Here is an 11,492-nt window from a genome sequence, read left to right as displayed (position 1 = left end):
CTGTTAATCCTCCGAAACCCTTTCCACTACTGCTTAAAACCCAAGCAAGAATACACATCCCAGCCCGGGAGTTGGCTACTCAACAATCTTCTACCCGTATTTCAACCCAGAAGTTCTCAACTGTCCATACCATCATTACGAGTCTTCCGCTTGAAACTACTCTGACCACCACCAGGTTCCTGACCATTGACCACCCGCCGTGGAGACACCCATCCTTCTCTCAGACATATACCACATGCATTATCTCACCCTGCACCTTTCCTTGATCACCAATGAACCTGATCTCATGAATTCAAGCCGCAGGTTTCTGTATCCAATCCCCTAACCGCTCTTATACAAATCTCTAGTTCTCTCGATAAACCACCCGGTTCTCCCCCACTTAGGGTTCGAACCATCACTATCTGACACATCAACAATCTCACAAACTATTTTCACCAGCAATAACGCACCTGCCCATGGAAAGTGCTATGCAACGCCCGATAATCCCCTTTAAGGAAATCAATTGATCTCATATACTCTGAACCTCAGATGAAATCCTCAAGAACTTCTCGTTACGAGTGCCTTTAGTCGTTCCAAGTCTTGTACCAATCCAAAACCAAACAACTCAACTGTCCAATAACATCACTGCCTCATAGACTGGACCACGAAATCATCATACTCCTCCACCTCGACTCATCAACCGACGTTCCATCACATGGATCTTCCAAAGAATAGGGAGCCACTCCTATATTCAATACCCAACATAGATAGAAAAACCACTGCACTGATAAACTCGACTAGACTCCCCACCGATACCTCTACAATACGCCCTACTAAACTTAAATAGGTGTAACGTGGTCCTCGACTATCTCAGTCCCAACTGACTATCTGCTCATGGTAAATTACTGCCTCGCGATACACATGCTACCTGATACTCTGATGGAAAATCATCCTCAATGACAACCTGCATGGTTTCCCCCCAAACCCAAAACTTAAACATCATGCCTCTCATGTTTCGGTGACATCTCCTCTATCGACTGATTGCTCAAATTAGACCGAAATTCTTCTCCCCCCCCCCCCCCGGGCTCCTTACCAAAATACTCTGAAAGGCTCTCTACCTCCCTCTCAAGGGACGCCTCTTCGAACTCAATCATGTCCTACTGGCCTAAAGCCCATAGCATCCAATCTCTACCTCATCAATCATGACCGGATAACCGAAGAACCACGAGCATCATTCACTACGAACAATGGTACTCATCCCATGACATCTCTTCTCAATATGCTCCGGTGTATGGTACACGAACCATAACATCACTCCTTCATCTGCTCTGATGTATGGTACTCGAACCATAACATCGCACCTCTATCCGCTCCGATGTATGGTACTCGAACCATAACTTCACTCCTCGATGCGCTACGATGTATGGTACTCGAACCATAACTTCACCCCTCCATCTGCTCCGATGTATGGTACTCGAACCATAACATCACTCCTCCATCTGCTCCGATGTATGGTACTTGAACCATAACATCACTCCTCCATCTGCTCCGATGTATGGTACTCGAACCATAACATCACTCCTCCATCTGCTCCGATGTATGGTACTCGAACCATAACATCACTCCTCCATCCGCTCCGATGTATGGTACTCGAACTATAACATCACTCCTCCATCTACTCCGATGTATGGTACTCGAACCATAACATCGCTCCTCCATCTACTCTGATGTATGGTACTCGAACCATAACATCACTCCTCCATCTACTCCGATGTATGGTACTCGAACCATGACATCACTCCTCCATATACTCCGAAGTATCGTACTCGAACCATAACATCGCTCCTCCATCTGCTCCAATGTATGGTACTCGAACCATAACATCACTCCTCCATCTGCTCCGATGTATGGTACTTGAACCATAACATCACCCCTCCATCTTCTCATTAGAACCTTCGGAATACTCCCTGTATCAAGTATGGGTCCTCTGATTTCAGTAGTATGGGCCCATACTACCTGCCACATCTGCCCATACTTTCCACACGGACTATCCCAGAGCTTCTAAGTAGCTGCTCGACCTTCTCCTTCACCAATTCCATCGCACGTGCTCGCTCCCCAGCGAAGTTCTCTACTCTGCCCGCGCACTCATCTAGCTAAGGTTACTCCCTAGGCTCTTCCTAGATTCCCACACTTCTTTGCCATCAGCTGCTGAAGAGCTCCTAGTGATGCCAGCCATCTACCTCCTGAATATCGTCATATTCGCTTGGTAGCTGACTCCCATCATCGAGAGTTCCACGAAGCACGGAGCAAGCAGCATTCGAGCATCGAAGAATACATAGGACTCACAGTGGGTGATAACTCCGCTTGCTCTGCTCATACTCGAAAGTACCATCGAAATCTGCAACTCCCCCCTCGCTGGTTCTAACTATTCTTTCGTTAAGTACCATGGTACTCATCTAGGTATCTCCCCTAGATTACTCCTCTAATCAAATCCCCTAACGGATCCTAACTAAATATTATTACTCATCTCATACTCAAAAGCACATCACATATAATAGCAATTCCTAGGCTAAGGCATCACAAATCATGCCACTCTAGTCCTAAGATATGAAATATCTAGCCTGTCTCTAGCATGCAATAATATCTCATAAAGTGCATCATAAAGATCTCATAACATAGAAGCAATGGTATTTTGGGAAATCACCGTTCGGGCTCTGGCTGATTGTACACACTGCTCTTTCTCGCTTTCGCTTTGAACTCTTATTCGCTTTAGAAAATTTATTTCTTTGAAAACTTTTCTTACTTCCTCAGTTTGAGTCCACATTTACCCGAAGGTGCATCCGAATCCCTCAAACCAAGGCTCTGATACCAACTTGTAATACCGTAAATTTCAAAACATTTTTTCATTTAAATATAGTGGTTTAATTCTTAAAAACACATTTTCTTAAAATCTCATTCATAATCAAATTACAAAACATAACTCCAATTTCACTTGCATAATAAACCAGGATCCTCAAAACATGACTCTTTTGTTGGTGTGTACAATCAAGCCGGTGCCGTCCCGTGATCCTGAGAGAAACCTGAAACACATAACACAAAACACTGTAAGCACGAAGCTTAGTGAGTTCCCTAAAATACCACATATAACACATATTAGCTACTCGAGGCTATAACAATGTGGGTCCGTGCACCCAAATTCTGTGAACACTCAGGTTCTAACTCTGCAAGCATGCAAAGCATAAATCACATAGAAGAATGCAGTATAACAAACGATATATATATATATATATATATATATATATATAGCACTGTATCACATAACTCTATTTACCTACTCAAGGTAAAGTATAGTGAGAAGACTCACCTCGCGTATCTCGGTAACTCGTAAATCCCTGAAATCACTAGTGCTCGATCTCCCAAGCTATAGTCCTCCTATAACACAATACATCTCTAATTAACACTTTCCCAACTAAGGTTGACTAACCCTATCAAGTCAACACCGATCAACTCTGGTCAATGGTCAATAGTCAACCCCAACTCCCTGAGTCTGGTGTGGACTCGTCGAGTCTCTATGGGGACCCGATTCCTCTGAGTCCCTTCCGACTCACCGACTCACTCACCTAACTCGGTTACTCAACCCCTAGTTCAAAATCTCTGAACAACCCGCACCAACTCGTCGAGTCTGCCAATGGACTCGGTGAGTGCATCCCATGCACAACCCCAAACGACCTTCTAAGGTCAGATCTATTCCACTAACTCATAGATCCAGTCCTTCCAAGCTTATTTATCACGTAAAGTTCATATCTTAGCGCTCATATCACACCTAATGACTCATAAATGGTGTTTTGACCTCAAACACAAAGATCCCAACCCAAAACCTCCATGGATTCATAAAAAGCTTGGACAAAGGGACACTCTGGACCTCCAAGGGTCCAGACCCAGAACCTAACTCGCTTGAGGGACCAAATGGGCACTATATCTAGCCACAAAAGGGCTCAATAAAGCCTAAATCAACATGAACATCACCTCAACAGAAAAGGGTTCGAAAATGGTATCTCAAATGTGATGTTCTGGACCTCAAATCTTCAGGAAGTTGTTCCTCTTTCTTCCTCTTGGCTAAAACTTCCTTTCCCTTGCTAGACAACACCTCCAAGGTTGATAATGGTTCCTTCTCTCACTCCAAACGCTCAAGTGCACTAGGGTTTCGCTCTGGGGGCTGGTGAGCACAAATAACGGCCATAAGGCCCTTTAAATAGGCCCCAAACCTAAGAAATTAGGGTTTCATTAAACAACACTGACTCGCCGAGTCCACCAATGCGACTCGTCGAGTCCGATCATTAATCCGGATGAGAAATCACGTCTCTACTCGGCGAGTCTATGCACCAACTCGTCGAGTTCTTCCTCAAAACTCAAAATAAAAAGAATAAATATAATACCTGAAATTCCGGATGTTACAAAAGAAGGGGCGTTAGTTGCGAAGCTGCCCTGACTACCTGAGAGATCTATGAGATGGTAGAATCAAATTGCATGGTTCTGCTTCGGGTAAGTCCACTAACTAAATCTATTAAGGTCCTGTTTATAGATTCTTAATACATGATGTGATAAAATTACATTTTGTTGTTTTGTAAGATCAAAGTAAGCTTTAAAGGAAAGGCATGCAGAGTCTGATCGCGAAGAGATGGATTTCGATCGCATGGTTCGATGGTTGGATTTTTGAGCTGCTGCTTAAGAGTTATGATAGATTGCTTAGAAATTTGTAATAACATAGTTTTCATTTGTAATTGCATTGTAAGGAAAGTTTTTGCCGCAATTATATAAATAAAGAAAAAATTATTTTTTATCTTATTTTATTTCCTTGCAATGACATATGTGAAAATTGATGTTTGTATTTTTTAGCAATATGGATTTGATTCTTTCGTTTGTGGTAGTGTCTATAGTTACCCAAGTTTCTATTGGATAGAAACTTGGAATCATGCAACTTGTATTGTATGATAAATGAGAACCTTCATCTATGGGAAATTAGGACTAATTCCTTGTTCACATGTAAATGTGAGTCAAGAAAAGGATCGAGTACACCATAAAGAATGATAACACTATTCGTTATGGTTTACTAAAGTTAGTAAATACGGTTATGCTTACAAGATTAAGTATAATTCTAAGTCATTGAAAAGTCTCAATGTATAGCATAACGAATAAGAAGAATCAAAGTAGGCAGAAAGAGAAAAGTTTCTCCAATCTGAAAAGATGGGAGAGTACTTGAGTATCGTGTTTTATCATCATCTTAATGATTATGAAAACCATATCACAATTTGATCCTCTAAGGACGCCTTAGTGCATTTTTTTGGCTAAGAAGAGGAATCTTGAATTGTTGAAATGGTTAAATCAATTAAGATGAATCATACTTCATTCCAAAATCGAATCTTAGAGTCGTACTCCAAGATTGTACATTGAGTGACATATCAGCAAATGTAGAGTAAAATGTTTTCTACTCTTGTACATTTGAAATTGGTAAGTTGTAATGTTTTAGACAAAACAAATACCAACTACGACCAATTGTGTGAAGTGTTTATCTTGATAAGAATCCGCACTAACTCTTGAATATTTTTTTTGTCAAGTAATGTTTCTTGACAAAGACAAACTTATATGTTGTAACGCCCGTAGATCAGGGCTATTCAATTTCGAGACGTTAAGCGTCAAAAAATGACTTTTTGATGGAAGATTATTTTGAAGGAATAATCTTAACTAAGTTGTAGTATATGTTACAAGGATTTTGTACCTATAAAGAACGCCAAAATCCGAGTTATAACGAACAAGTTATGGCATGTCGAAGTTTCGCGACAGAACCGGCAAGACGCTGAATGACGTAAAAAGTGAATTTACGTTAGAGTGATATTTAGCCTTAGCGGTCTAAACGAAAGTCGTAGAGTTCGTTAAACCATGAGCATGCATAAAAAGGATGTCTGAATCTGACTTCGTATGAGGAAGTTATGATTTTTCTAAGTTTCGACTTAGCGGTATGCAGCCCGAATACCTGATTTGAGATCGAGCGGTTTTTAGCCAAAACAATCTAAACGAGAATCGAAGATCTTGTTGATAGTAGTGCAACGGTAAAAAGACAGATGAAAACAGACGTCGGATGAAGAAGTTATGAATTTATAACGGAGTTTTCCTGTCCCGACCTACTAAAATAATATAATAAAAATAAACTCAAAATTAGCCGATGGAGTTCAAATGAAAGTTGTAGATCGTAGTCTCACCTACGCGGGGATATAAAGAACATCAAAAATGGAGCTCGTATGAGGAAGATATGAATTTTTGAAGTTTATTAAATAATTAAAGTATTTAAATTAAATATAAATTCCGATGTTATCCAAAAGGGGGGGAGTCACCGGCCTTATCCACATTACGCCCAACGTAACTTTAATTATGCCCAGCGTAATTCGGGGTTTCAGCCCCTATAAATAGATGTTGAGTGCACTCGAGTTCTATTGGTCATTTCTTTCGTTTTCTCGTGTTTTTACCTTGTTTTGCGTGCAAGAAATATGCCAAAGCCCCGGTATCATTCCCGAGACTCGAAGCAAGCCCCAAAGATCCCGAGAAGTAGAGTTCCCGAGCCGAAGCTCTGCCCGCGAGAATCCCGGTTTTTGTGAAGATCTTCCAGATCTACAGAAGAATACTACTTCTACAAGCAGTAGTGTTGTCCGATCATCTTCTGATCAAGTGAGTGTATAGTTACTTTCTTCTAACACATAAATATTAAGTATTTTCTATGAAATATGTGCTATGTGTATAATATAAAGTTGTTTATATGTATGGGTGTATAGTCCCTTTCATAAACACGAGTATAATACAAGTATTGTTTGAATGTATTAAGTATATGTTTGGGTGAGTGTATAGTTATTTTCTTCTAACATATAAATATTAAGTATTTGCTATGAAATATGTGTTATGTGTTTATATATATATTGTTGTTTATATGTGTGAGTGTATAGTTACTTTCTTCTAACACATAAATATTAAGTATTTGTTATGAAATACATGTTATGTGTTTATATATAGATTGTTGTTTAAATGTGTGAGTGTATAGTCCCTTTCATAAACACAAATTTAATACAAATATTGTCTGAATGTATTAAGTATGTGTTTTGGGTGAGTGTTTAGTCACTCTCTTTTAACACATAAATATGAAGTATATGCTATGAAATACATGCTATGTGTTTATATACCGTTGTTTATTTGAGATAGGTGTGGAATGGATGTTTTATATGGTTTTTAAATGAGTTAAACCGTATATGTATTTTATATCTACTAACATGTTGGGTAGAACATGGGTAGATGAGATAGTTGGTATGTGATAAAATGATGAGGTAAATGACGATGTATGTAAGATGCATAAAGAATAATATTGGTAGATGCACCAAGTAGAGAATGTCATAATACTAACAGATGCGCTTGAGAATAATATTGGTAGATGCGCTAGATAGAGATTGTCATAATACTAGCAGATGCGCTTATAGGATAATCTTGGCAGATGCGCTTATAGGATAATATCGGCAGATGCGCCTAATAGAGAATGTCATAAACCTAGCAGTCGCGCCTCATAGTGTATGACGTAATCCTGGCAGAGGCGCTTAAAGGATGATGTTGGTAGATGTGCCTTATGTAGCAATAGATTTTGTGCTAATTCCTTAGGTCAATCCTTAGGAATGAATGAATGACGGGTAGTTGAATTCTTAGGGTAAAATCCTAAGAAATAAATAAGATAATGGGGATGGGTAATTGGGTTGATTGTTTGATGGTTGAATATAATAATTATATTATTGTGGGTTGAAAACCCTATATGCTCACCAGGCTCCCAAGCCTGGCCCACTCAATTTTCTTTGTATCACAGGTATCGATACAAAGATATATATTTCACGGAGAGATTAAAGGAGATGTAAAATCTTTAGTGTAAATAATGTAAGTTCTGTTTATGCTTATGTGTTTGTATCGAAACATGACATCCCGAGATTTTGTTATATAATGAAAATACATTTCTTTAAAGGAATGCTTTGATAAATCTTTATCGTATTTTAGGAACAAATTCCGCAACTGTTTTCTTTGAAAGATTACTCTAATTTTAAAAACAAAGCATAAACAAATCGGTCTTTTCTGGCCATCAAATTGAGGATGTCACATATGCCAAGAGGTAAGTGGGAGTCTTAAAGATGTTGAAAAGTTTTAAGAACTAATCAAGAGACAACCTATTGTTAATCACTAGCACACGACTTGAGGTTTATAACCTATCGTGTTGACATATTCTTATTTTGTGCCCTCCATAGTTGGTTGACTATGCATGTGAGTACTATGAGTTCTCAATGGTTTGCATTACAACCTGGAAGCAATGGCAGACCCTTGTGCTGCCAAGTGGTAAAATATTAAGATTGAAGAAGTTCAGTCTGTATGAGTTTGTATTTGTCACTAACCTTGTTTTGTGATTATGGTTTTGACAAATCCACATGGATAGGAACACATACACCATAAAAAATCTAAGTGTCATAAGGTTTCTCTCCAATTCATGAAAATGATTGTGAGAAAATGCTTTCACTATGTAGATTTTAAAGAGTTAGCAATTGTGATATCTGCATTCTCAAATTCGATTATGACTACGACATCCCTCTTCATAGTTCGAATTTTGAGAAATGGCAAAAGGTATAAACATTTGAGACTTATTGTTGTAAGTTCTAAAATTGTTTAGAAACAGATATGAGCTTTCTAATAAAAGGTGTGTGAGCTTAGATAAAGGCTTATCGAAGTATCTCGTGTCAGAAATATAAACTTTGGTAAGAAAGTCAATAAAGTATTGATTTCTAGAAGTCTAGTTGATTTCTGGATTTATGTCACTGCTAGTGGGAGCATAAATGTTATGAAAGTAACAAAACAATTGTTACGATAGTGGGAGCATAATTATTATGGTAAGTGTTGTAACTTAGCAATGTTAATTATAGAAAACAAAGTTTTCAATTCGCAAAGTAGCATGGTTGAAAAGTTGTTTTACTATAATTAAGGGAGATGAACTTATACTTCATTTCAATTCTAAAAGTTTAGATTGAGAGTTTAATCAAATTTACTAAATGATTTATATGAATACCATGTGGAAATGCTTCAACATTGGAAATTCTATATATGGAAATATTATAGCAAAAGACTGGTCAAGTATCATGTCTTTATGTAAGACATTATGAATCATATCTCATATGCTTCGGGTATAGGATCGATTGCATATGCTATAATATTCATGTGTTCAAATTTTCCAAATGCCTAAGGCATTAAGAGGGGAAAAAAAGACTAGAACTAGATATGACTAAAGTTATTAAACATCTGCTATAACAATCCAATGTTCGCCAAAGATTGGTTGCTTATGGATAGTTGGAAGTATAGTAATGGATGGACCATATTGACATTATTATGAATATACATGATTCTATTAACAATGAATTGGCATATGGAAAATATGGAAATGTATCCATAATGGGATTTGGATATCAAGAATCTATGAGAAAGTTAGAAACTTTTATGCAAGAAGGATGTTTAAAGGAATGTGCTTTGAATATGAGACTTTGGATCTTTGGAATTGTTTTGTAACAATCTCCAATGTAAAGTTTTGTAATTAACAAAGTCTCTATGACTTGTGTACATATTCATTACAAAAAGATCACTACATATAAGTTTAGAATCTAACAAATTACAGTAAGTGGAAAGAACTTGGTATTCTTACACTTACGATAAGGATTTGGAATTATGGAATGAGTATCGTTGAAAATGATTACAATTGATCTATTTCACAAAGTAAGGATCGTAGGTAAAACATAGTGTGCATGCTTGGAGCATGGGATAACTATTGTTTAATTCATGTATTAGTTGATTAATCGAAATAATATACAATGAATAATGTGTAATCAATATGGTGATTAAATAAAAGTTATTTTATTTACACCCAAAAGTTTTGGGGCCATATAGGATTAGTATTATTCTTGTATTTCACTTTGCATGTTTTGACTTCCTGAATAATAAGATTATTCAAACCATCCACAGTAGATCATACTTTGGAAGTAGGTAATGAGGCTAGAGTGTCATGATTTGGCTTGTAGATTGTCTAAGGTGTTAGACATAGCAAAAGTTTGCTACACCATTCATGAGTACTCCTGAAATAAGATTTGATTATTGGATTCAACACGCGCTCACCTGAATTACTTCATGGAATTTATCACGAGTAATTGTGAGACGATAATATCATATAATCTTCAAACTAAGATATATGAGTTGTTGACTACGAGTTGGTTGTGCATTGATGATACAAAAACGCATCAGTAACTTGATGTTATAAAACGTATCATTATTCATGACTTAATGAGTAGTTAGTACAACCATATAATGTCAAAGATTATATGTTCCTTTTATCCTAAGAGGATTAAAAGCGATATATTGGGCCCTTCGATGATTCTGTTTTGACTATGTGTCGAGCCCGATCAGAATTAATTGATGTGTTCAGTTACGTTCTATGTCAGACGAATCGGAAATCAGGAAACAAATTGCAGGACAATAAGTATGACTATGTTCCATGTAGTTGTCTGCATAGATATCTTGAGAATAGAGGAATATATGATCCCTTATTTAAAGGACGGGTCACTGACTGGGTCACAGTTCGACAACGGCTTTTGAGAGCTACGATTGCTAATCGGGTTTTGGAGTTGCGTTCGCAGTTATAGTTATTAGACTTATCCAAGTGGGAGATTGTTGGATTTAATGTCTAAGCACATAACTATAATTGGGATGTACTTGACCCAATAGTAGCATGGTCCTTTTGGGTTGCCTTCACCAGTGCAATTTGATAGGATGGATTTTTGAGAATAAGGTTATTTATGATTTATTAATATGGTATAAGTATAATATATTAATTGAGAAATCATATTATTATTTAATTAATACTGATCAAGAATTAATTTGGAATTAATTTTGTGATCACAAGAAACTAATAAAATATATGGGATTAATTATGTAAATCAATGATTCTTATAGTATGGGCCAATGATCCATGGTTATTTAGGATGGGCTAAACCAATGTGATAGTCCATGGAGGTTTTAACCCATGGAGCCTAAGTAATATGAAAGGTCATTAGGGTTTGCAAAGATGTAACCCTAGCACTATAAAAGGAACCACTCATGACCAAAATCGGTTACACCATTGATTCTAAGAGAAGCATAATCGATTTTGAGCTAAGTAACTTATTCTCTCAAGCCTCCTCTTGCATTTGGTGTTTGTGACACATTAGAGGCATCACACTTGAGGTGCTCAAGCTTTCAAAGGCCAAGAACTACACCCTACATCAAGAGGTGTTCATCTAAACTAGTTTTTATGTTTATAGCTTCAATTGTATGCGAGTTAGGATGTATGCTTTGGAAAATTGAAAAATGCATGTATAATTAGAGAAAACATATATCCAAAGTATCTAGGGTTGCATGTGCGCCATAGG

This window comes from Lactuca saligna, chromosome 5 (assembly GCF_052625555.1).
Source record: "Lactuca saligna cultivar CGN05327 chromosome 5, ASM5262555v1, whole genome shotgun sequence".
Classification (NCBI taxonomy): domain Eukaryota; kingdom Viridiplantae; phylum Streptophyta; class Magnoliopsida; order Asterales; family Asteraceae; genus Lactuca; species Lactuca saligna.
This window is presented reverse-complemented; position numbering follows the sequence as displayed.